Source organism: Myotis nattereri (genome assembly GCF_964212035.1).
Source record: "Myotis nattereri genome assembly, chromosome: 3".
Taxonomy (NCBI): domain Eukaryota; kingdom Metazoa; phylum Chordata; class Mammalia; order Chiroptera; family Vespertilionidae; genus Myotis; species Myotis nattereri.
Window position 1 is genome coordinate 143,093,565 of NC_138077.1, and position 27,697 is coordinate 143,121,261.

Sequence of the window (27,697 nt, forward strand, 5' to 3'; positions counted from 1 at the left end):
TCCAAAGGTATTTTTTCCACATTTGAATTTTGCTATTAAACTCAGAGAAGGACCCATAACAGGTTTCACAGTTAAACTTAGCAGAGCAGTATCTGATATCAACACACCAAGACTATCAAGACTAAGTATATACTTTCAAATGGTTAAGAAAACGAGGGTTTTGCCAATAGCCTACAGATTTCACAGACATTTTGGGGCATGTACACTAAAATTTCCTTCTTAATCCATGAATAATTATGTCTTTCTTTTAAACAAGCTGTTCCTAAATGTTCTATAATATAATCTGTTAACTTCCAGCCCTAGAATATTTGCCCACAGGTAATATATAAATACAGCTCAAAATGAACTGCAGCCTCATATATGAGGATGTATGTGGTATTAAATATATGCTTCATAGTCACCAAAGTGAGACAGCATGGCCAAATAAACATTTAAATAATTGCTCAGTGGCTCCATCGATCAAGCTATTGAAAGTTAAAAAGCAACATATTTTTATCTAACAAAATAGCAAATAACCTTAAATGTGTAATACCGTGTGTCAATTACATGCATAATAATTTCTACATAGGATTTTTGCTATTAACAAAAAATATAAATATCCCACAATATGTGGGTGATTAAATAAATGCACAAGTATTTAATCATTAAAACCATGTTTTCAAAGACTGTATAAAGACATGGGGAAACAGTTATCATAAAATAATTTTATGAGGCAAGGTATAAAAACCTATCTACAGTTTAATAAAACATACATAAACATTCACATACAAACAATCATATACATATAAATATACATATATTACAATGTAGCTAAAGAGTGCTATTTCTGGATGGTGAGATTATAAACATTTTTTTCTATATTATATTATAGTTTTTTAACTTTTACACCATAAAAATGTGTTATATAATTTTTTAAGTAGAAAAAATAAACGTATTAGTGTTGCCTGCTCAACAACACTCACAACCTCATGGACAACACTCACCCAGTGAGGAAAAACAGTTGTTCATGGCAATTGCTACAGTTCCAGAGAGACTTGAAGGTCTGATTCAATTAAGGAAAAATCATTACTCCCCCTTGTCCCCTGAGATGTTTCTTATACTTGTCAGAGTTAGGGGTGGAATAAAATAGACCACATGGAATACTAAATCAAGAAAAAATAGATCCATTCTAAAAGGCTGTGTTTGGAAATTATTATAAGTGAACTTATTCACAGTGCAATAGGCTTTAATAATAAAGCAGCACCCTCTCTCCATCTGTCCCATGGTTCCCCTGCCCTACCTCCACACTTCTGAACAGTAAAATACATCAAATTGTATCTCTCTCTTTATCTACCCTGTGCTTGAATACAGCACATGAGACCCTCTCAGTGAATCACTCTAAATATAAAGCCTTTGCAAACACCAGACATCCTCCCTTTTCCAAACTCACGTACAATTTCCATTAATGTTAACAAGAGCTGTGTGGTGGGATGAGGAAAAACCAGTTCCATTATGTTGTATTACATCTTTATTTTATGAACTGGTCTCTTGGATGAGAAAGCAATGCTACTGCAAAACCATAACTCCTTGGGGCAATCCTGCCCTGAAATTTCCCTTCTTTGTTTTATTTTGATCTGTCGAAAGGAAAACCAGAAGACCCAACACAAGAAGAATGCTTTTGACCTGTAGTGACTGTGGCACTACGGTTGACATCCCCAATGACATGCCAACTGCATCCTTCATAATTAGCAGCAAGTGCAGTTTTGCTCAAAAGAAAAGGGAAAACGGCCTGAGGTACTTATTGTATTTTACAAATATCCACTCAGCAGCTGGCAGTTAGATAACTCAGAATCAAAGCATGCCTACCCTTAGCTAAGTCTCAAAGCACCCAAATGCTTTGGAGTCAGCGGCAGAAGTCCAATTATAGTGACATGGCTCAGCCCTGTGGAATGGCCTTATCTGTCTTTGCTTCAAGAGGAAGGGGTTTTCAAGGACTCGGGCCTCAGTTCTCTAATCTTTACCATTTCCATGTAGCAGATATTCAACTGAGAATGTGTTCTTTTCTGTATATTCCTCTGTATTTCATGCCCAGCCTTACAACTACTCCTCTGCTCAAGTAGCTCCCTAAACTCAAAATGCCTGCCTTCCTTCCTCCCTCCCTCCCTCCCTTCCTTCCTTCCTTCCTTCCTTCCTTCCTTCCTTCCTTCCTTCCTTCCTTCTTTCCTTCCTTCCTTCCTTCCTTCCTTCCTTCCTTCCTTCCTTCCTTCCTTCCTTCCTTCCTTCTTTCCTTCCCCCTTTTTTCAAGAGTGCTTTTACCCAAAATTCTGATTTCTTCTTTTAATAAAATAAAATCACTTCATAAAAAAATCTAAAAAACTCCAAACAACCTTAAAAATGGTACATACAAAAATTATTTTCTTCATAAACAGACAATACTTTGACACAAATTGATTATACAGAGAACTTCTTAAGAAAGTCAATTTCACAGCATCAAACTATCTCCACTCTATCCCATTACTCACCTGGAACAAATGGGATCAGATCCTTGATTTTGACACTTACTGGAGATGGAAATTAGTGATGTTGAGGGCAAGTAACTGGCAGTTAATTTAACCTCTTGAGGCCCATTCTCTTCATGGATAGCACTGTGCATATACTTACCTTGTGTGATGTTTATGAAAATTAGATGAGATGACATAGGTAGAGTAGCTAATACAATTCTGGGAAGATGATAGGTGCTCTAAAAATTGGTTGTCTTTTCACTTTTCTCCTATCTTCCATTTTAAATTCACTTTCAAGAAAAGAAAATGTGTACATTCTCTGTTGTCAGAAAACAAAAACTCTATAATTCAATGCAATTAATTCCCTTCTCAGCTTTAGTTGTCAATAAATTTTGAGGCAAATCTATTGCTCAATTATTGTAATCTACTCAATTCTTACTCCTGCAAGCCTCTGCTTTCTTCTGCATATTTTATGTGAATAAGGAACAGTTTTCAATTAAGTAATTTCAATCATATCAAAATGTTAAATGCATAAATGCACATATGAATTTAGGTACAAATCATACATCGTGGGGAAAGCATTGCATTAAACCATAAGATAATTTGAGATTTGCTCCCAGCTCTAACACAAACTAGTTTATATGCTTAGGCATGTAATTTAATATTAATAGGCCTTAGTAAAATTAAATGATTTGTGAGACCATTTTAAATTATGCAATTATTCTGATCTTTAAATAGAGATACATTCAGAATGGAAACTATGCTCTATATAATTTTCTTACAGTTAAATTTTGTCAAATTTTGAAGACAGAAAATGTCTACTAATATTTCTCTTGAGCATGTTTTTAGGTAGCTGAAACTAGGGTAGAAAAGACATTTAAGTCTCCATAGCTAACAGAACTTTATATTTTAATAAAGAAAAATCACTCTTTAAAACCCATTGAGAAGAACCATCTAAAATCTGTGTTTTTGCAAAAACATTGCCCAGTAGAAGGAAAATTAGATAGAGGGGCAAATAAGAAAATACACTGGATAAATGCTTGTAGTTAGAACAAAAAGAGCTCCATCAAGCTAAGGTATTAATTTCAAAAGATCCCTAAGTAAACAGCCAAATATATTTACATTCTTAAATGATTTAATATTTTTGAACCTAAACTATTTAAATCTTAAATGTATGGTACTATTTTAAATTATTTTATGCAAATAAATGTTTTCTTAAAATGATAGCCGAGCTAGAGTTGTTGAGCATTGACCTATGAATCAGAAGGTCACGGTTCAATTCATGGTCAGGGCACATGCCCCAGAGTAGGTTGTGCAGGAGGCAGCCAATCAATGATTCTCTCTCATCATTGATGTTTCTAGCTCTCTCTTCCTCTCCCTTCTTCTCTAAAATCAATAAAAATATATTTTTAAAAAATGATAGTCAAATGCATCAACTTTAGCATCAATTGATGTGTGTTTAGCAGTGGTAAATTCATGACATCTATCCACAATTCCTCTATATGAATGTATATTTCATGTATTGACATACTTCACTCAGACACTTATCCCATTTTATAAATATGTTTGTTTGACTTGATGTAGGTTGCTGTGATTATTTTCTTTTGCTATTGTTTTTTGTTGATCATATAGACAAAAATGAAATAAACATTTCAGGGGAAATTTGTTTATTTATTCAGTTCCCTATGTTAGTACCCCTAATTTACTAAAAAGCAAGCATTTCCAGGTATTATTTCTTAAACTGGAGATTTTTATTTGTTTATAATCTAAACATCTTCTATGAGTCAGTGTAATGCTAAACGTCCACACATTTATTCTTTGCTTTAAACTGAGACCAATACATTGTAATCCTTTAAAGAAACTATTCACTGGATAATTTTATTCTCATGGCCCTTTGACATACAGTTTTCTGGCTAGAGAAGCAAAGATATCCACTCATGCCTAGAATATTCTTTCTTTTACTGGACCCTATTTATTCAATAGGTGACTAGAATAATATATTTTTCTAATATGACACCCTTAACCAAATAATTTTATCTTTTTTCAATCATTGCACTTGTTTCATTTTCTTAGAATAACCTCTAATACCTTTAAAACAGATTTGTCAGAATAACTAGAGTGAAAAACACAGAAAATATCAGATAGCACATCATGTGTTACCAGAATAGGCTAATTTTTTAAATCTGCCTTTCTCAGGGAATAATAATAAAAATTTTAAAAAATGTTATAAAGAAATAACCCTTTATTTTCATATATGCATTATCTTAACAGTATTTCAATATAAATAAGGATTTCAAATATAAATGAAATGCCAGGAACCTTAAACTATGTAAATTAAGGAAAAAGAAAATCCAGGGTTAATTCCTAACCCACCTCAAAATGATATATTCAAGGATCCATATGCTCCTTACTATGTTAAATGTCATTTTTTCACATATGCTAACACCCCGTGCTGGTTGCACCTTATCAAATGCAAGACGTGAACTTATCCATTTTCTTCATCATTTGATGTTAGGAAGTTAGGAAGAGCATATTGGAAAATGCTGGCTTAGAGAGCCAGAAACTCAGGTCTACCCTTCAATCTGGCATTGACTGACTTTATAATGTTAACATGTCACTTTATGTTTCTGTACAATTATAATTTACTCAATGTTTTGTGTTTGTAAAACATGACCATTGCTTGAAGGAAATTAAGGAAAAACTGGATAGTTTCTTCCAATTAAGAAAGAAAAGTTCTAATAAAAAATTACTTCAGTTACATAATTTTTGGGAAAGCCAAAAGTCCTCAACAACAAGAAAAGACAGCCCTAACAAAACCCTCAGCAGGCTTCCCAGCACAGAGGGCAAACCACAAGAACCTAGCCTGACACAGATCTTGCATAAGAACTTCAGATCCTAGTGTTTCACTCAATTGATGTTACCAAACCAAACTCATGACTGAATGGTCTTTGGTTTTTTGTTTTTTGTTTTTTTAAATCTTGGAACTTTAAAACTAGAAGTTATTGGAACACTATAGAAAAGTGTGTGTTATAAGAAAGGTAAACAACTTGCCTCAGTTTCAGGAAGCCTGAGTACCTGTTGGTTTTTGTATTTTGCTATGTAACCCAGAGGAGTAAGGACCTAGATCATTCCATTGTCATTAATTTGCATATCAACACTCAATCCTGTATCTAATGTTCTGCCATTAACAATACCTTGCCCCGTTCTGCTCACCCATGCCACCCCCACATACACACATCACAACCCTGTGTGCACACTCCTAGTTTGGCAGAATCTCAATTGAGGAGGAAACTAGCACAATGACTGCATTTGCTGCACCTAATTTTTAGTTTTAAATAATAATGGAGATAGAAACACTGAAGAGGAAGTATTTATTATTTTAACTTTTTGAAGCCTATCCTGAAGGTATCATTAACAATTTTTACTATTACAAGTTGGAGTTTTCTTGTAATGGCTTTCATATCTTACTAGAGAAAAGCAGATTGAAAAGATTGCTAACAACTAAGATGACAGAGCAAGAACCATTGATGCTATAAATTTAATGATCACCCCACCCACGCAAAAAATATATCGAGGTCCTACGCCTTGGAAACAGTAACTGTTACTTTATATAGCAAAAATGACTTTGTTGATGTGAATAAACTGAGAATCTTGAGACGTGGAGATTATTCCAGTTTATTCAAGTAGTCCTTAAATGTGATACTGTTACCAGAGAAATGCATGGATAGCCTTTCCCCTTTGTTAGTGTGAGTGTTCTTGGGGTACCACTGGAATTTGAATTTCCAGATGCCCCAGTGGGAGAATAAAATGTGGTGGAAAGCTTTATTTTCATGGAATTATATCCCTGGGATTCCAAAGCCCCATTTCCTTTAATCCAGTCCTGAAAGATGTATAAATGGGGATTCAGCAGATCAGCGCCCCAAGTTTCCATTCCATGATGGAGCTGGGTCTGGTTTAGTATTAGGCTAGTTACAGTCCATTAGTCCATTGTGTGTGTGTGGCGGGGGGGGGGGGGGGGGGCGTGCACATAGCTCTAGGCCGTGTGGGCAAATGCAGGAGGGTGAGAGTCTCGCAAACCAGGATTCAACCAAGAGTAAGAGAATGTGCAAACCAAGAGAACAAACGCCTTTAAGAGATTAAATACCTTAAATCTTCCCTTGCGTGCAATGGCCATGCCTTCTCTCTCTGGTCAATGACCTATTTCCAGGTGTGACTGACAGGCAAGTACCTTCCCTATTCACCAAGATTTTACTGGGCATTTGTTTAAATTGCAGCATCCTGGCAAAGCTGCACAAGTGACTATAATATTTGGCCTTCACTTTTCTTATTTATAACTAGGTTAAATTATAATAGTATCAATACCACATGTATTTTTAAGAGGAGGACAGAGGGAAGTTTTACAAAAAGGAAGTGAAAGTGACACTTCTGGCTTTGAAAAAGGACAAAAGGGCTAGGACCAAGCAATACAAAGAATGAAGCTCTAGATTAGGTGGAAAAGGCAAGAAAAGAGAATATTTTCTATAAACTCCAAGGGAGATCCTTTATTTCAGCCCAAGGAAACTGACTCAGAAGTCTTCCCTCCAGAATTGTAAGAAAATAAAAGTGTGTTGTCTTAAGCAACCAAGTGTGTGGAAATTTATTACAGCAGCAATAAGAAAGTAATACAAAACATTCAATAAAATAAGCTTGTAATAATTTAGGGCTAGGGAGAAGGCAACTGAAAAAGGCTAAAAGTTTCCAGACTGAATAAAAGTAAGATATCATTTTTTTTTCCCCCTGGGAATGCTAGAGTGATACCGAATACAATAGTGAATTGAAGAAAGCTAGTTCCAGTTGATTCCTTTGGAGAAATAAATTGATAACAGAAAAGCAATGGCCCTTGACACATAGACATTAGCTGTTAAATTTTATTTTAAAATATCTACAATGCTGAGACCAAGAAATAAATAAGTCCAAGATGTACCTATTACAGAAAATATATACCACAATTGAAATAAATAAAATTTTAAATAAAATCCTTAAAACCCAGGAAAAACTATCTGAGATCTCATATATTCTGGGAAAATTCTTTGGAAAAACAAATAAAAGAGTTTTGGTTTTTTTTTTTAATTGAAGTATGTACCAAAAACAAAACACATGTACAAAATATTAATAATCATACAAACAACAGGCATTATGGCAATAAGGTTATTTTAACTGGTGCTAATATGCTATTTTGACTGGAATTCTTGTTTCTTTCCAGTTTTGTGATCTCATTTTGACAGATAATCAAAGGCAAACATGAGAAAAGATGTAGTTAAACTCATACTATATATATGCTTAAGAGAAAGAAATAGGTTTTGATTAAGAAGTTTAGGAAAAGTCTTCCATATTATTGGCTAATATTGATGAAGGACACATTTTGTCTAAGGATGCTTCTGTGTGAGGAAAAATGTTTCAATACTCATTATCTATGATAATGCAGGATTAAGAAGAGAGCAAGTCTGACTAAAATCCCCAATGATCCTAGAATGTAAATTTTCATTTTAGTGACATGACACCTTTTATCCTCTACCTCCTTCTTTCTCAGCCTTACCTATAAAAATTAACTGGTAAAGAGAATAACAATCCCAGATTAAACAAAACATATAATTTTTTCAAAGCTTAAAAGTACTATTAAAATTAGAAATTACTAGTGCTATATAAGCAAAGCTCAAAATTTCAGGAAACAAGCAGATTTATGAAGTTAGGTATAATCTAAAAGTATTTTTCAAATCTAGATAAATTTAGTTCTCATTTTCATAGTTTTTAATAGCACTTGGGAGAGAAGACAAAGTTTTGTGCCTGCTAATTGGTGGTTTTAACAGGAGAGTCTCTATTATAAAGCTGAGGTCCCAAAGGGTGGTATCCTCAGAATAAATTTGAAGCAGAAGTAAACGAGATGACATTCCATTTCCAGGAAATAACAAAGAAAATGACTTTGATACAATAGCATGGAGTGCATTCTGAGAGACAATTTACAATCTGAAATCTATAGCCTAGTGATGGCGAACCTTTTGAGCTCGGTGTGTCAGCATTTTGAAAAACCCTAACTTAACTCTGGTGCCGTGTCACATATAGAAATTTTTTTGATATTTGCAACCATAGTAAAACAAAGATTTATATTTCTGATATTTATTTTATATATTTAAATGCCATTTAACCAAGAAAAATCAACCCCAAAAATGAGTTTGTGTGTCACCTCTGACACGGGTGTCATAGGTTCGCCATCACTGGCTAGGTCTAGGACCTCAAAAAGATTTGCTGTTCCAACTCATATTATCCATGGAATTCAAGATGATTTCAAGTTATTAAGTCAAAGAGATTCTGTAATATTTATTGACCAAAGAGCACCAGCCAGAAATAAGTACAATATCATCTGCAGAAAATACTGAGGTGTTATAAACACTAAAAACTTTATTTTCCAAGAAAAATTAGTGCCTGCTAATTAAAAACCAGAAAGCAAAGAAGAAAAAGTTTTCTTGGCTGACGGACAACAGAAACAACAGACAAAAGGAGGCCCTAAAAATATTTTGAATGTTGGAATTATCAAGGATACAATACAGTTATTTTACTTGACAATTGTTAAAAGAGTAAAGAACAAGGTTAAAATAATGTGTACATAACTTTTAAAAATTAAAACATAACAAAACAGATCTTCTAGAAAGGAAAATTATAATTAAAATTTAAAACTAAGTAGACAAATTTATGGCAGATTAGATACAGCTGAAGAGAGAATTAATAAACTGGAGGTGGGTTTATTAAGAAGTTATCCAATAAGCAACATTATAAAAACAAAAAACAAAATCATAAAAGAACAGAAGTTAAGACACAGGAAGTTGAAGAATAAAGGTATAGCATAAATTTAATTGAAGTCTAGATGAAAATAAACAGCAGATGCAATATTTGAAAAAGTATTGAATACTAATTTATGAAAGAAAGTATCTATAGATTCAGAGAAACCAATGAACCTTAAGTAAGATATTTTAAAAGAAATTCATGTCAAGACTTACTATCATGAAACCGAAGACCACTCAAAACAATGAGAAAATCTGAAAAGCTCTCAAGTGAACAAACATATTATCTTTAAAAAAAAAAGTGACAGATATACAACTATCTTTCCAATAGTTATACTATAATTTAGGGACAGTGTATAAATCTTTAATGAGAGGCAAAGTAACTGCATCCAAAAATTTTATACCCAGAAATATTATCTTCAATAAATAAGCAGATATAATTTTCAAAAAAGAAAAACAAAAATTTATCATCAACAGACTCTCACTAAAAAAATTTACCAAAGATATATATCAAGCAGATGACAAGTCATACAAGATACAAAGATGAATAAGAAGTTAAGAAAAATAAAATAACACTGAATGCAAATAATCTAGTGTGAGTTGAAAAGCAACAAGAAATATTTGAAATACATAAAAGCAAATAATATGGAAAAATATAAATGAATTCAATGTTCAATAAAATCCTTGTTATTAACTTTAGGCACTGATATAATAAATTTATTTAATTTTAGGATAACCAATAAAGGAAGAGAAAATGTGTGGAATCTCCAAAATAGTAGAGGAGAGAAATGGGATGAAAATAATTTATTTAAAGAAAGTAAAAGAAAAGAAAGAAAATAAGAACCATAGTAGTCTTTTTGGAGTATAGAATAATACCTTATATGGAACTCAAAATAAATCAGTAATTATATTAGTTAATATATGTAGACTAAATGCTTTAATTAAAAGACTAAGATTTTAAAAGACTAGAATTTAAAAATCCAATCAAACACTGTTATGAGAGACACAATTAAAACTTAAGAAAACAGAAGTTTGAAAATAAAAGGATAGAAAAACATATGACAGACAATTTTTGGCCAAAAGTTATTAGTGCAACATTGGTATATTGTTACAAATAAAAATATATCAAAAAGCAATGAGTATTACTATAGGTAAAGATACTCACTGAATAATAAAATGTTCAAATCACCAGAAAGATAGAACAATTATAAATATGTGTATGCCTAAAAGTATATGAAGAAAAAAATTGACAGAAGTCTAAGGAGAAATAGACAAATCCACAATCATGGTAAATGACAGAACTTAGCACACTTCTCTCAGCAATTGGTAAAATAGCAGGGGGAAAGTCAGTAAGGGTATAGAAGATTTTAAAAACATAGTGACCAAACTTGATTTAATATAACTGTATATCTTATTTAATAATAGACAAACAGGGTAATTAACCATACCTTTGCTATGCTTCCCATTGGCTAATCAGGGTGATATGCAAATTAACTGCCAACCAAGATGGCTGCCGGCAGCCACGCAGCTGAAGCAAACATGAGGCTTGATTGCCCCGGCGATGGAGGAATCCAAGGTTCCCCACATGCACCGGCTCAGCTCTGAGCTCCGGATGCAACAATGTTGCAATTATAGAAAATAAACAAACCCAGATACCTGCTTTCAGCCAGCTGGCCTTGGAGCTGGAGCCACAACAAAATTTCAATTACAGAAGGTAAATAAATCCCAGAATAAAAAAGAAAAAGAAAAAAGGAGAGACTGGGAGCTTCAGTTGCAGGCTTGGCCCACCTGAAAACAGCCCTCAGCCCCTCATCCAGGCTGGCCAGGCACCCCAGTGGGGACCCCTACCCACAAGGGGGTGCGGGCAGCCTGAAAACAGCCCTCAGCCCCTCATCCAGGCTGGCCAGGCACCCCAGTGGGGACCCCCACCATGAAGGGGGTACTGACAGCCTGAAAACAGCCATCAGCCCCTCACTCAGGCTGGCCAGGCACCCAAGCAGGACCCCCACCCTGATCCGGGACACCATTCAGGGCAAACCAGCCAGCCCCCACCCGTGCACCAGGCCTCTATCCTATATAGTAAAAGGGTAATATGCAAACTGACCCTAACAGCAGAAAGACTGGGAATGACTGTTCACTATGACACACACTGACCACCAGGAGGCAGACGCTCAATGCAGGAGCTGCCCTCTGGTGGTCTGTGAGTTCCCACATGGAGGAGCTCTGCTCAGCCACAAGCCAGGCTGATGGCTGCCAGTACAGTGGTGGCAGTGGGAGCCTCTCCTGCCTCCTCAGCAGCGCTAAGGATGTCCAACTTCAGCTTAGGTCTGCTCCCTGCTGGCAAGTGGACATCCCCCGAGGGCCGCTGGGCTGCCAGAGGGATGTCTGATTGCCAGCTTAGGCCCAATCCCCTGGGGAGCAGGCTTCAGCCAGCAGACGGTCATCCCCCGAAAGGTCCCAGACTGTGAGAGGGCACAGGCTGGGCTGAGGGGACCCCCCCCCCCCACGAGTGCACAAATTTTTGTGCACTGGGCCTCTAGTCTTATATAATAAAAGGCCAATATGCAAATAGACCAAATGGCAGAACAACCAAACAACCAGGCTCTATAACGTGCGCTGACCACCAGGGGGCATGTGTGGACCATGGAGGGCATTGGCCACTGCGGGATGGTGGAGCAAGTGAGTGGAGGTGCCAGACCAAGGCAGGGCACCAGTTGCTGTCATTGGGGTGAGCCTCTCGTGGTTACTGAAAATTCTTTGCTTCTGCACGCTCTCATCCCACCCGGCACTTATATCTGCTGCTGGCTCCAGCGCCAACCTTGCTTGCACCTGCTGCTAGCACTGGAGCCACCACTTGCACCCACTACCAGTGCTGGCCCTGTTTGCACCCGCAGCCAGCACCAGAACCACCACTCGCATCTGCTGCCTGTGCCTGGCACCAGTTCCAATCACTCGGTGCCATCAGCGGGTGTGAGTGGTGGCTGCTGGCCCCAATCGTTCCTGAGGGCTTCTCCACCTCCCCCTGCTCCTAAAAGGTGATCAGGGCAGCAGCCACCACTCGCACCCACTGACGGTGCCTCCCCTGCTTACACCCACTGCTGGCACAGGCCTCAATCGCTCTGCACTGGCAGTGGGTACGAGTGGGGCCAGCCACCATCAGCACATGGAAGCCGTGGCAGTGGGAGTGAAGCTGCCCTGCAGGCAGACAGGGGACCAGGGGCATGGTTGGAGGGGCCAGGCAGTGGCGTGGAGGATGGGCCAAGACCTGCCCCTGTGCCCTCAGCAGCCTCGAGGCCCACAGTTCCTTTCAAGGTGTATGAATTCGTGCACTAGGCCCCGTGTGTGTGTGTGTGTGTGTGTGTGTGTGTATTAGTGGTTTTTTTTTTTGGTTTTTTTTTTAATTAAGGAAAGAGCTAAAGCTATAATATGGGAGAAAACATTTGCTACACATAAAATTTATAAAGAATTAGTATCCATAGTATTTAAAGAATTAAAAATAAATTTTTAAAAGAAGAAAAGATAATACAATATAAAAATAGGCAAAAGCCTTGAAGAATTACCTTACAAAAGTGGTGGTTGCAGTGGTGTCTCCACTGAAGCAATTCTGATAACTACTATGGGCATTGCTCCTGTTGGCATAGATATCAAGCCAGGTTCTCTGGGCCTTACTGGAGATCCTATGAATCTAATTCTATAATAATAAAAGCGTAATATACTAATTAGACCAGACAGCCAAATGACTTTCTGGACATCATTCCGGACGTCCTTCCCAACAAAGCCGTGGTGGTGGGGGCCAAGGTAAAGGCATTTAGGGGCGATCAGGCAGGCAGACAAGCAGTTAGGGGTGATCAGGCAGGCAGGCAAGTGGTTAGGGGAGATTAGGGAGGCAGGCAGTCAAGCGGTTAGGAGCCAGTAGTCCCAGATTGTGAGAAGAATGTCCGACTACACTGGCAGTCTGACATCCCCCGAGGGGTTCCGGATTGCAAGAGGGTGCAGACCGGGCTGAGGGACCCTCCCTCCATTGCACGATTTTGTGTACTGGGCCTCTAGTCCTACATAATAAAAATCTAATATGCTAAGTGTCCAGTTGTATGATTGGCCATTCAACTAATCTAAGGGTAATATGCTGATGATATGCTAAGGCCACTCAACAGCTCTCTATGACGTGCACTGACCACCAAGGGGTCGAACAATTGACCAGTTGCTATGATGTGCACTGACCACCAGGGGGCAGATGCTCTTACTGATAGGTTATCTTGTTGCTAGGTTCCAACTGATTGACGACGACAGAACAACTGATTGCTATGACACGCACTGACTACCAGGGGGCAGACGGTCAATACAGGAGCTCCCCCTGGTGGTCAGTGTGCGCCCACAAGGGGTTGCCATTCAGCCAGAAGCCGGGCTCATGGCTGGCAAGCGCAGCAGTGGTGGCAGGAGCCTCTCCCACCTCTGCAGCAGTGCTAAGTCGGCAGTTGGACATCCCCGAGAGCTCCCGGACGGCAAGAGGGTGCAGGCCGGGCTGAGGGACTCCCCCCACCTTCCAAGTGCACGAATTCACAAATTTTGTGTACTGGGCCTCTAGTGTTCTTTAATAAAGTCATTTTGTGCTTAAACTAGCCAAAGAAGATATCTGTTGAGCTTTTATTTGTCTATTTGAACACAAACTGAACTGCACAAATGCCAACATGTGGCCTGTATCGCAAAGCTTAGATATCCACTGACTCTCTATAAACTTACTTAATGTGCAAGTTTCACCAGGCTGATACCTTGCCATCACCTTCCCACATGTCATTAGGCACAAGTTCTACTGTTTCATCATTTTGTCTGACTTGACTCTCCCTTTGCCACTCAAGTATTGCTTTGATTTCTCCAGCATGCCAACAAATTCAGAGTTAAGTATGTATAAGTTACTTGGTGGAGGCATTAATCCCTGTTCAGGCAAATATTACACTTTCTAAATCCCACTGATCAACCTTTTTGGTAGCAAAGAGGCATCAGTGTGAGAAAAGAAATTGCTAAGACCTATCAGAGATCATTGCAAAATAAAAAAATAAAAGACATCTAAAATACCACATCTTTCCCACAATATTATACTTGTATTTCCTGAAAAATTAGAACCATAAGAATGAATCATTCTTCATTGTAGCCTCTTTTTCCTAATAACTCTTTCTGCCCAGATATAAACTTAACCTCTTGACCCAAGATTCGTGTTCCCCAGAAACACCATGATTGGCTATAATGCTAGAATGATTTGCCTACAAATCCCATCCTCTAATCTACACTATGGCTTTTCCCTCTGTCTTTTACCAAGAACACCTACAATCTTGCCTATAAACAAAGCTCATGGACATCTTTGATACTACAGTTCTCTAAAAATAATGAAGTGGCAGTTTAAACATAGTAGTTAAATTGACCTAGCGGAGCAAGCAGGTCCTAATTAAAGAGTGAGGTAGGCAGAACTAAATGTACATATAACGAACACCTCACTTAGTGACTTCTTTTTCTACCCCCATGGTAACAGAGGCTCTGCATCTCCAATCAAAGTGTTGTCCTAGCCTCCTTCCATTCATCTTTTATCATATCTCTGAACCCTGTTCCAGATGCCTTCTGATCACTGCTCTAATTGCTGTCAGCTAATTCAAATCAATATATATGTGGATTAACTCTCTATTATATGAATGGAATATCTACTTTGGGAACATCAAATTTAAGCAAAATGTAGTTTCTTTTCTATGCTCAAGAAATTCTCTGGTAGCCTCAATACCCTAGACAAAAGCAGTTCCTCATCAAATGAGTGAGCAGAAATCTTGTTTTTTCAATCAAAATTTCTTGGTTAGTAGAAGAGGTAAAACAATATGGCCTCACAAGTACATGGTGATTTTGACCAGGTCTGTGAGGGACAATGGCTATTTATATAGACACTAGAGGCCCGGTGCATGACATCCATGCACTTGGGGAGGGAGGGTCCCTCAACCTGGCCTGTGCCCTCTCACAGTCCAGGACACCTTGGGGGATGTCCAACTGCTGGCTTAGGCCCAAGGGGTCCTTAGCGCTGCCGTGGAGGTGGGAGAGGCCCCCACCACCACTGCTGCACTCACCAGCCACGAGCCCGGCTTGTGGCTGAGCGGCACTCTCCCTGTCGGAGCGTACTGACCACCAGGGGGCAGTATCTGACCCTGATGGTGCACATCATAGCAAACAGTCATTCTGTCATTCAGTCAATTTGCATATTAGCCTTTTATTATATAGGACAAGTTATACACTTGGATTCTTTCTGAGTACATACTCACATTCTGCAAACAATAGAAATATTTTTTTTCATGGCTGCACCCATTGTCTGTGGTACAAATCTTTCCCAAACACCAACTTGGACCTCTGCTCATGTGGGTTTCAGGAGACCACTTGACTCTCCACCATCAATTAATGTTTGCAAATGATTTACCTAATTTCCACATTACTATGAGGGAGACTCCTGTTGCTCTGGAGACCACCCTGTGGCTTCTGCCTGGCATAGTCCCTATGCAACCTTCATCTCAGTAAACTTATCTGATGTTTTTAGATTTATAAAATGCTGTGATCAAAAGGACAGAAATATTCTATCCTCGGTACCTAGTTTCTCTTTCTGTTTTGTTGTTAATGTTGTGTGTTTTTGTTCTTGTAATTATTTTGTTTTTGTTTTCCCTTTTCTCTATTTTTCCTCAAGGTGGGGCTGAACTATATAGTTCCCCTGAATTTATTAATGATAATTTTTTTTTATTTCTACTAGCAAATCTTTATGCCTTTCATTCCCCCTAAAAATATATTCCTCTTCTGAATTTCACTTCTGATCAATTCTCCCAATTCAGCATGCCTCAACCTCTGAATGTATCTTTTTATGCCTATTGCCTCTTTATATAAAAAAAAGAGTGCATTGTGGTTTTTATCTTCATGTCCCTGCTTCATACTTCTTTACAATATTATATTGTTACATTATTTCAATGCTAATAGAAAAAAATTACTCTATTATTCTAATCCCCTTATTAAACCACATAAAAGATCAACTCCCCAAAGTATAGTATAGTCATAACAAGCCTCATGTATTTCATTGGAAAGCAATACTTTGTAAACCCCATGGATCTGACCTACACCTCTGTTTCGTATTTTTTAATGTGTCATGCTCCTTTCCATATTTCCCAGTGTAGTTTTTCATTGTTGTGTCAGAATGAATTCAAGCTTTCGTGCTATTTGGTGGCTTTAATGTAATTCCTACTTGGCAATATTCTCTGGGTAGGAATAAAAATATCCTGCAAGTTAAACACTCTGGCTTCTCTAATTAGCATTTTACTTGTTTTTTATATACATATTGGAATCCTTAGGGCTCCAATAAATAGCAATTTTTTTTTTCCTATCCAGGATCTGAACGAATTGGGAAAAGAAGAAGTGGTAGATGAGAAAGCAAAATACTACATTTCAAAAAAAATACAATACCTCATGAATTGTAAGGCATTTTGCAATTTTGGAAATGATGAATGTGAAAAGTACCCCCCAGTTGTTGAAATGTGCCAGCACCTGTGTCCCAGATAAAGGATAGGCTGGAGAATGTGACTTCCATCTTTGGGAAGGGGCCCTTACTAATAATGAAATCACAGAATCAGACTCCCAGGCAGTCAGGCAATCTGGCCTGGAGCAGTCCTCCCCCATGGGCAGGGAGGGTTGGTGCAGCCAAGGTAAGACTCTGCATTAAGGAGTAGAAATCATCCTCACCTCTCTGGCAATCTGCTCCTTATGCTGGAATGCAAAAGAAGGATGGTGGGCTGTACAAGTCCATTTCTCCTTCAAATCCCAACCATCAGCTAGTCCCTGACCCACTGCCCCAGGCAAAGAAGGGCTGAAGTGCAAAGAGAGGCCAGGAAACCCTAACCGGTTTGGCTCAGTGGATAGAGCGTCAGCCTGCGGACTGAAAGGTCCCAGGTTCAATTCCCACCAAGGGCATGTACCTTGGTTGTGGGTACATCCCCAGTAGGAGGTGTACAAGAGGCAGCTGGTTGATGTTTCTCTCACATCGATGTTTCTAACTCTCTATCCCTCTCCCTTCCTCTCTGTAAAAAAAAAATCAATAATATATATATATATATATATATATATATATATATATATATATATATATTTTAAAGAGAGGCCAGGAATGTTCCAGCAAGAGTTGTTCCTTCCTTATGGAAGAGAATATCAGGAATGAGGAATGAATATCCCCTCCCTGTCCCATACTCCTCTCCCCCCAAAAAAATAAATAAATAAAAGTCCTGTAATTTTCCATATAAACTGTTGCCAGAAATCTCAGCTATAAGACATACACAAACCAAACAAACCTTGAGGTTGCAGAGAAAAGAGATTGTTATATAGGGGCACAACTCCAACTCTCCACAGTAATGTATGAAAGGCAATCACTCTTTCCCCTTAGAAGAGACGGACAGAAATTACAGAAACCTTCCCTGATTATTATGCTTTTGTCACACCACAGTCTTGGTCCCAGTTCTCTCTGTAAACTTTCATTTCCAGACAACCACATGACATTTTGCAATACTATTAAATTCTGTCTCATAGGGGGCTACCACAACTTTACAGGCGGCGTAACCGAAGTATAAGTTACCATACTAGTCCACAAAACAAGGCACGATTTCTTTACCCAAAACACAAGGAGTGCTAAACACTTCATGCAAAATTTCTCCATATTTCACACGTTTTTCTAGATTTCCATTTTCTATTTTAAAAACGCATCTCTGTATTTTATAATCTCTTGATTGACTAAAACGACAGTGTAGGATACATACCACTTGATTACACAATAACTAGAAACTCAAGTGCATTTCAAATACTTTTTTTATTATTTTGCATTAGTTTCCTTATTTTAATGTAAGTATAGACATATAGCTTTTTTAACTTACTCATCTGTTCCCATTGACTATAATGCTTATCTTCCTGGTGTTCAAATTTTAACATCTTGACCACTACAAATCGTCTTTTTATGCTGGTTCCCTTGTCCTTTTCAACACAACCCTAAATACTTCTAAAAATATTTTTGCTTTCTTGCAATAAGGTATTTCAAGTTCATGTTTATTTATTTTGCCTCAAGATACAGTATTAGCTTTCTCCCAGGAGTTCTGGTTGCTTTAGCAAATTATATTAATGCTAAAAAACTGAGGGTCAAGAGTGGCATGAAAATAATTTTCATTGAGTACCTATAAGAGAGTAACTCCAAAATATGATAAAAGGAATATTTCCTTTAGGTTATCAATTGACATTAATATTTTCAAATTACCTCTATCTTTACTTAGATTACTTAAAAGCTGATAATCATATTGGTCAGTCCTTTAAACTACCACTTTTTCCACCTTTGTCTACTGTTCCTATTGTGCCATTCTATACACTGTGTTATAGCTAGCCCCCTCCTTAAAAAAAATTATTCAATTTCCCATCTTAAAATGGAGACTCAATCACTGCATTCTGAAACTGACTCTAAACTGCACGAATCAAGATGATTCTCTGTCAATTTCATCTGAAAATACTTCACCTGATTTGAAATGGAAGTGAATATGGCACCTAACCCAGGGGACACCAGATAATTTGTAAACAAAGGTATAGAATACTTTGCCTATAGTTGCTCTATTCACTTAATTAAAGACAGTATTGATACATGGAATATCGTGCAATACCATTCTCAAGGTTTTCTTCTTGTAGCTCCACTTTTATCTTGTTTTTTTCTTCTTATTATTATTATCACTTTGTCAATGCCATTTGATTACTGAAGTCAGCCCAGATACAATTCCAAATTTGCCTTTTATTTCGATAGCTCCCATTTTCATCACAATTATTTTCAAATATCTTTAATGCATCCCAGAAGTTTGCTGGGATGTGTACAAGCAAAAATAATTCAGCTTAGAGAAATAAAAAAATATTATACTGTAAACAAATAAAAATGTTAGTGGATTAAAACATACCAAAATTTGTGGTTATTGAGTACATGCTGCAGAAAGAAAACATACAGTCATCTCAAAAATGTTAAAACTTGAAATATAACCTAATTTATCAGGAAAGATATCCATCCACACATTCTGAATCATAGCATCACATAAAATGTGATGTTCCTTCTTGTTCAAACACTGGCATCTCTGAAAGCTAATTAATTTTACACCAAGTTGCTTGAATGTATTGAGAAATATCATAGCACCTTAAGGTCAGAATACATTACTAAGGCAAACAAATTGGCATGCACATTTCAAAATAGAGTTACTTGGATCCAAACCTCTTCTTGGTACGGAAATAGGCCAAAGTTATGAGTTGGGGCTAAAAGAAGGGTCCTTCATGTCAGGTATGTTTGACATATGTACAAATTGTTCAGTGGCCTCTGCCCTGGGAACTGGCATTAACTCAGCAGATGTGATGACCAGGAATATTCCAGACTTATGCATATTGAGTATGTGTGGTGAGTTAGCACTTAACTCTTTCTTTTCAGCCTCTGATTATCAGCAGTGCAAAGCTGATCGGTCCTGGGATCTCTCTTCTCTGCAATGTTGGCACCTTCTATTTTGGAAGATGGCCTGCCCTCCCCTCACTCAGCCCCACCACTCCTAACTTGGTCTCTATGTAGGAAGAGCTACTACAAACCTCTAAACCTTGTCACTCTGAGTAAAAAGTAATGAATTTAGGATTTCAGACTCCTACCACCTAATTTTGGTGATACCTGTTTGCTGCATGTATAGGCATGTGTCTGTCCATCTTTGTTGTATTTCAGAGTGGTGTCTTGGCTTAAATTGGGTTAGGTGTTAAAGTCAACATATTAGGCAAAAATTGTGTATAATCTGAATGCCCCTTCAAAAATACCCAAGAGCATCCTTAAATATTCAGAATATGCCCCCTTGAACTCTTTAAAGAGCATAATTGACTGTTTCTCTCTGCATTTTGGATGAACCCTCCTTTCTCCATGGAAAATGGAGACCAAGAGATATAGTTTAAAGAAGAGAAAAGCAAGGAAATAAGAAGAAAGATTTTCCTCCAACGTGGCTGAATGCAATTAGGTTAAAAGTGTGTATAATGCTATTCTAAGTATAGTTCATTTGACAGATGTTTTCTGCTCACTTTGTAGGTTTGGGAGAAGCACTAATAAACCAAACAAGTGAAACTTTCCTTGTGAAATGTGTAATCTGTAATGGTGGCAAGTGTAGTTCATAGATTCTTAGTTTTATAAAAGGAGAAGCTTTTTTCATGATTTTAAAAAACGTTTTAGCTTTTTTCAGAAAGGATATGAGGGAGAAATATTATTTTGTTGTCTTTAGTGAGTCTCTGGTGTTGTGTTTGGGTTTTTTGTTTTGTTTGATGGCAATGCCATGCTGCGTGGATTACAAGTCACCCCCATTTATCCGGGTCATATTAGCAAACCTCATTCATTGCGCATAGTAGGTATCCATGAGTGCTCACTGATTTTACCATATTCAACCACCAACTCTTTACATGTACATACCTTTACATGCATGCACACAGTACCTAGGACTTGTCTGGGCAAATAATAGGAGTTTAATGTAAATTCTAAACTTGATAAAATTAATATATTGTCTCTTGACTAAGTTTATGTATTACCTACACTAATAATTCCTAATGTCTATGCAGATTTCCAAATCATAGAACAGAATGATTACCAGAATTTTATTAACAGAGTACCAGTCCTCATGGTATCTCTTCTCTAATGCAAAAGAACAGAAAGGTATTATATTTTTACCATCATAATTCCTCTAGTGCATCATCCATTTCTAAAATTGCTCTGAGATCTGCTTTCTAGGGAGAATCACTAGCAGCTCACTGAGAACAGCAGCTATCATTTATCCTATTCTCTGAGGTTCACTGTGCATGCCCCTTCTGGATCAGAATAATAGTAGCCATTGCTACTGTAAAAGTTTTATGGTCCTTGTCCATTTCTGCCCAGGTTGTTTCTGACAGCAATGTGCTCTGTTCTGCCACTATCTATTATGACTGATCCACACCCAAGTTGGATGGCCACGGAGAGCAAGTATGAGCTTGCACTTCTTTCATAATTGCCTTTCATTCAGTAAGCTGTGGGTTGGGTAAGACCACCATAGCTCATACAGCATAGTTAGGACTTCTACTGAGATAAAACACTTCTGATAGGTACATGTTTTATACTCTCTCCACTTAGACCATGAATCACTACTGAATACACTCTGTGTTACTAAAGTCATTGATTTACAAAATAGCTTTTATGTAGCACATACAAATTCACTCTCTTGCCAAATATGAAAGATTTTCAAATGCAACAGTTTGGTGGAGCCGAGAGCCTGCTGAGCTGAAAAGCAAACACAGCTATCTGATTAATTGATTCTGACCTCATAAATATTATACTTTGGGGGCTCTAATGGAACTTCCTGAGGGTAAATTGCATGGTTCACCTCATTCATTTATATCTCTGGCTGACAGATGTACATTATAAAATGTCACTGAATATGCTGGCAATGAACAAGGTATAACATTAGCATCTTGATTCTGTGGTGGGATTTTTATGGAACACTTTTGTTAAATGATTCCAACAGTACTAAAAGTAGTACGATATCATTCACTATACACTGTCTTGTCTATCTCAATCCATCATCCAGCAATTCACATTGATGTTCTTTAGTTAAACTAAAATGTGTGCTGTTACACAGCAGATTTCTTTTTTATTGTGTGCCCTCTCCCCCACGTAATTAATTAATGATTGCCAACTATTGGTAGCAAGACATTGTGGGCATTCTGTTGTTATTAATGTCCTGTCTTCATCCAAATCAAAAATATGATGTAAAATTTCAAACTTCAACATGAGGCACAACTCAAGAAATTGGTAGTTTGCATGGGATTTAAAATTTCAGCCTCATGAAAATTTTAAGTTATTTCATTTAAAGAAACATTTGTAAATGTTAAAAATCTAGTTCACAAAAGTGAAAACAAAGCAATTTTATACAATAACAAGACTTAGTTGAACACAATAGTATATTTTATTGCATTGTATTAACATCTCCCTAACAAAATGTATTTCACATGCTCTGTGAGTCTAAAAGAATGCAAATTTCAGTGAACATTAATCTTGTGATGAAAGATGATTATTTTAAAGACAACTTAGCTTCAGGAAAAGGCTAAAATGGGATCTAGTGTATCTGCCAAACGAAGCAATTTAATAATGTACTCGAAGTGCCATTATTCTTTTTTGTTTGGGTTCCTGGAACTCGGGAAAATAAAAGAAAATTTATTTTCCAGAAGTTAAGTTAGAAAAAAACATGCAGTGCTTTTCATGAGTAAAATATTTGTGGATTTGAATATTAGTGTCAAAATTTCCCAGTGGCAACATGGTTATCATTCCTATAAAGACTTGCTTTTATGTTGTTATGGTTACCATATATTGTTATTATTTTATATTTGAAAATTGAAATGCAAACATATTTAACCTATTCTTCAAGTGAGAGGCAGTAATGTAGGCGTTTTGAAGCTTGAATATGGTTTAAAGAAACCAGTGATCAAACTGGTTATTATCAAACTTCGGGATCTAATTCACTCAAATAGGTGTGTTCAGTGTGTCCTTATATTTTTTTAACCCTAACCCTGATCCTAACCCTAACCCTAACCCCAGTGTGTCCTTTTTTTACTGATGCTCAACTAACTAAGTTAGTGCACCTCTCTGAAACACCTACAAGTGGAAATGCAAGTGATTTCTGACAATATCATTAGTGAATTTACATTTTAGGATCCTCAGTAAAAAGAAAATGGAAAAGTATATGGCGTTAGCCATAATAGGAAAAACTACATTTGTTATAAAAACAAATAAATGTGGCCCTGGCCGGTGTACTCAGTGGTTAGAGCATTGTACCCATCCCACCCTCCACCCCCACCAAAGGTCAGGGGTTCAACTCCCAGTCAAGGGCATGTATGTGGGTGCAGTTCCCTCCCAGGTCTGGAGTGTGTGGTCAGGCATGCGGGAAGAAACCAGTTGATATGTCTCTCTCACATTAATGTTTCTCTCTCTCTCTCTCTCTCTCTCTCTCTCTCTCTCTCTCTCTCTCTCCCATTCCTTCCCTCCCTCTCTCCCTTCCAATCTCTCTGAAAAGCAATGGAAAAAAATACCGTCAGGTGACGATTAACAAAAATAAAAATAAAAATGAAGCTCTCAGAATCTGCTAATGTAAATGATTAATAAATAACAAAAATGTATGCTTTTAAAGTTTCCTTGATTAACTTTACACTTCCTTCATTTCTGTCTCTTCTGCAGGGAAATCTTCCTTGATCCCCTTTTCTCTTCATATTACTGTTATATGTTTTTTTTTTCCATTTATGCTGTTATATTCATGAGTGTGACTATTTCATTAATAGTATTATTTAGTATTTCATTAATAGTATTCCCACTATATTTTAGTCTGTGAAAGAAGGGACTAAGACTGTTTATTATATTCCTAGAGCACTGAGATAATCTGTTAGAAATTAAAATTTACATTACATTTAAGTAAAAATTCTGATTTTTTTAGATGTTTGTGAGCATAAATTCTGTGCTCTCTAATTATATTGAATTTTAATTTATTAAAAATAGCTCAGATGTTTTCACTCTCTATAAAGGTTGAATTCCAGAAAAAAAAATAGCATTAGACATGGCAAAATTTTTTATGGGATTTTGTTACACTAATATATTTATATTTTTTACAATGCTTTGTCTGATTTCTCTGATAGCATATAAGCATCATTTTTGTTAAGTTTAAAAGGCCTTTAGGCAAAAAAAACACAATTGATATATTTGATAAAAATCAGTAACTTGATCTTTCATCAAATTGATTTTCAGTGAATTGATTTGAGATAAATGTATCTGCCTCTTATTTCTAGAGCCTAACACAAATCACAGTAAAATAAGTGTGTTTGGTTTTATTTTGACTTTTAATCTTTAAAGTTATATATAATCAATAGTTTTTAGAACATATGGGAGATTCTTATCTAGGTTCTTCAGTAGGTACTGAGTCGCTTTATAAAGATCTATGGACCCTCCAGTCTCTGTTTCTTCATTTGAATACACCCTGTGCCTCTCTTGGTGATTTGGATGATTCAATAATATATATGCAGACATTTTGTAATGTGTGTAATACTATAAAAAAATTGAAGGTAGTCACAAAGAAGGTTAATCTGATGGGTCATTTTGCATGGCCCATCTATCTTTGTAAGATGTTTCCACACAGTTCAGTTACCTGGAAGTCTGAATGGCACATTCATTTTTGAGGGCTTCTGGAGCTAATCAAGCAGAGGTCCGAGGTTATAACAGTTTCATGGTTATTTCTAGGGCACTTGTCAAATCCTTTTTTTCTTTTCTTTTTTTTTTTTAAGACACATACTATTTCTTTCTAGAATTCCTTCCTCTGCGATTGTAATCCACAGAGGGTATGCACTGCAAATCAAGACCAGCCGATCGGCAATCAGGAGCAATCCATTTGTCAAGCTTTAGAAGTACCTAGAGCCAAATGCATTCGAGGAGCTCAGCTGAAGGGGGGTGGGGGGAAGGAGAGTGTTTCTTAGCATTCACAGGAGAGAAAAGGCATCTGGGAAATTCTTAAAATTGTAGGCACTTTGTTTGCTCTTTTTGAGACCTCTTCACTGGCCTAGAGATTTGAGCTTAAACAACAGGATAGCAGTTCTTTTCCTACCTAAAAATTTGGTAATGTAGTAAGAGGTGCCCTAATTCCTTCGTTAGAGGTAGATGTCAGTGGTGGCTTTATGACACAATGACTAGAAAATGGTCAGTTTAGCTCATTTCATCCCCATTTTACAGGTGAAAACAAAGTTTAGTGAATTTAAGTTGTTGGCCAATGATTGAACACCTAGTAAATGTTGGAACTGGGGTGTAATCCCAGGGCTACGTGGTTTATTGATTGATTTATTATTTATTTAATATATATATATATATATATATATATATATATATATATATATATCCTCACCCGAGGATATTTTCCATTATTTTTTTATTTTATTGTTTAAGGTATTATAAATAGTAGCACATATGTCTCCTTCCCGCCCCCAGCCTCCCCTACCTCCCAGCATTTACCCTCACCACCACCACCCCCAGTGTCTTGAGGACTATGTGGTTTAGAAAGCTGTGCCCTACCTCACTGTAGGAGACAGGTGGCTGACAGCACCCTCCACAAATTCCTTCCTCTTCAAAACAAATAATTTATCAACCATTCAGTCACATGTAACTTACTTCAACATACTTCCAAATTATTCTTTTCTATTAATTGCTACTCATAAAAAGTAAAACTTACTATTGCTTTCAATGCAATACAAAGATGTAATACAAAGTGATATCCTTAACAATCAAAGATCAGCTACAAAACTGACTCATGATTTACGAAAACTAGATTTCATCTCAACTCCATGTTTTGATTTCCACCTGACTTACTAAATCAGATGGAAGAGGAAGAAAGGAGAATGGTGTTACCTCCCAATTGTAAGACAGTTCTACTACTACTTCCCTCACCCTCCCAAAGTTCCTCATTTGTCTAGACCAGCTGGCCAATTTTCTGAGGCTCTATACCTACTGCATGAAGTCCCCTAACACTTGGACCACTTCCTGCTTGATCAGTTCTACTTACTAGCTCTGTGTCCTTGGGCTTCTGGTTCCTTATATGTAAGACAAGAAACAATAATGCATAATTTTTAGGATTATTGTAAACAAGAAATATAATGAGATAATAGTGAATGGCGTTTAGAAAAACCCAAAAAGGAAAGCTATTACTATTCTTGTTATTTTCATTATAAATAACATATTACAATCAATCAGAAGAAAGAGAGAGAGTAGATGGGATAGAGACCAATGAAAGAAAGAAGTCTGTTTTTGTAAATAATTAAAAGCCAGAAGATAAAAGACAATACTTGGCGTGCTAGGTGCTGCGCCTTTCACATCTCATTGCCTATCATTCTCTTCTTTGTTCCCTACACTCTAGTCATACTGATCTGCTTTTTCCAAATACATCTTGCTTTCTACTATGACTAATGCTTTGCACATTCCATTTCCTCTGCTTGAAACAATATAATTGCCCAACTTATATCCATGAAACCATTGTTGACTGGCTTCACAAAGTTTATACAAAAGCATAGTTATATATGTACATATTTTATCTACTTTATTAGATTGTAACTTCCTTAAAGAAAGAGAGTTATATTGGTTTTGTGTCCTCTATGGCACATATAAATGTTTATTGAATCGAATCAAATTTCCAAAATTTTGCTTTATGTATGTGTGTAGGGAAGCAACTAGATATCGTATCACGGATTTCCAAATTTCTGTTAGAGTTAAAATCAAATGCTATCTTTTCCCATTTTTACCTCATTTTTATTTGCCAATAGAGTTGCTTTGGAATAAAAAAGAAACCTGGATGCATTTTAGAATCATGGAGGAAACTTAAAGAAGAAAAAATACATAGTCTATGTCAGAAAATCTGTCCTGGTGGATGTTTGGAGGGGGTGGCGGACGAGAACACTGAGGATTTTTTGTTCTGCTTCACAGATCAGTTCAATGTCAAGCCAGAGCTGAAACACTGGTTTGAGTCTATGAACTTGTCATTTGGTGGGAAACAGTTGACCACGAATTGCCTATCTGTGTTTCAAATAATCCGAAAGCCAACTTCTTCAACCTCACCCATTGAATGACTGGGAGCCTATCGCATCAGAGCAGGGCAGAGTGGGAAAGCCAACACACTGGACACTGATGTGATTAATAATTTGTAGGCTGTGGCCAGTGACCCGATTCCCCCAGACATATAGATTACTTTTGAAACCAGAGTAAATGGCTTGAAGGACAAAACCCTTTCAGCCAAATATTATTAACAGAGTGATATAAAGAGTTTGGCTTTGAGGTCAAAATAAAATAGAAATTGAATTCTAGTCCTACCACTTATTTACTATGGACAAGTCTCTTTGCCTATGTAAACCTCAATTTTATCACATATAAAATGAGAACAATATAGTAACATTAAAGAGTGGCTGTGATAATTAAGAAAGTGTATATATTTCGCAGCTTTAATCCTAATACATTAATTTTATAAAGTCCTGGCCATGACCTTTAAGAAGTATCTTCCTTCAAATCCTATAATATAGTAGAAGATTTTTATGAAATACATTTGCTCAGGGCTACAGTGAAATCATGCTGACCTTATTCTATAAAAGCAACAAATCATGGCTTGCTGTTTGTGAGTTTCATCCTTGAATTGTAGTTGTATCTGTTAAGCCAGAGACTTGTATGTTTACAGGTTGCCCTTTAAAAGACACAGAATTACTCATGTCCTTAAAAATCCTGGACTTGCATCAGCCAGAAAATTTGAGATTCACTCCTCCTCACTCGCACACCCGTCT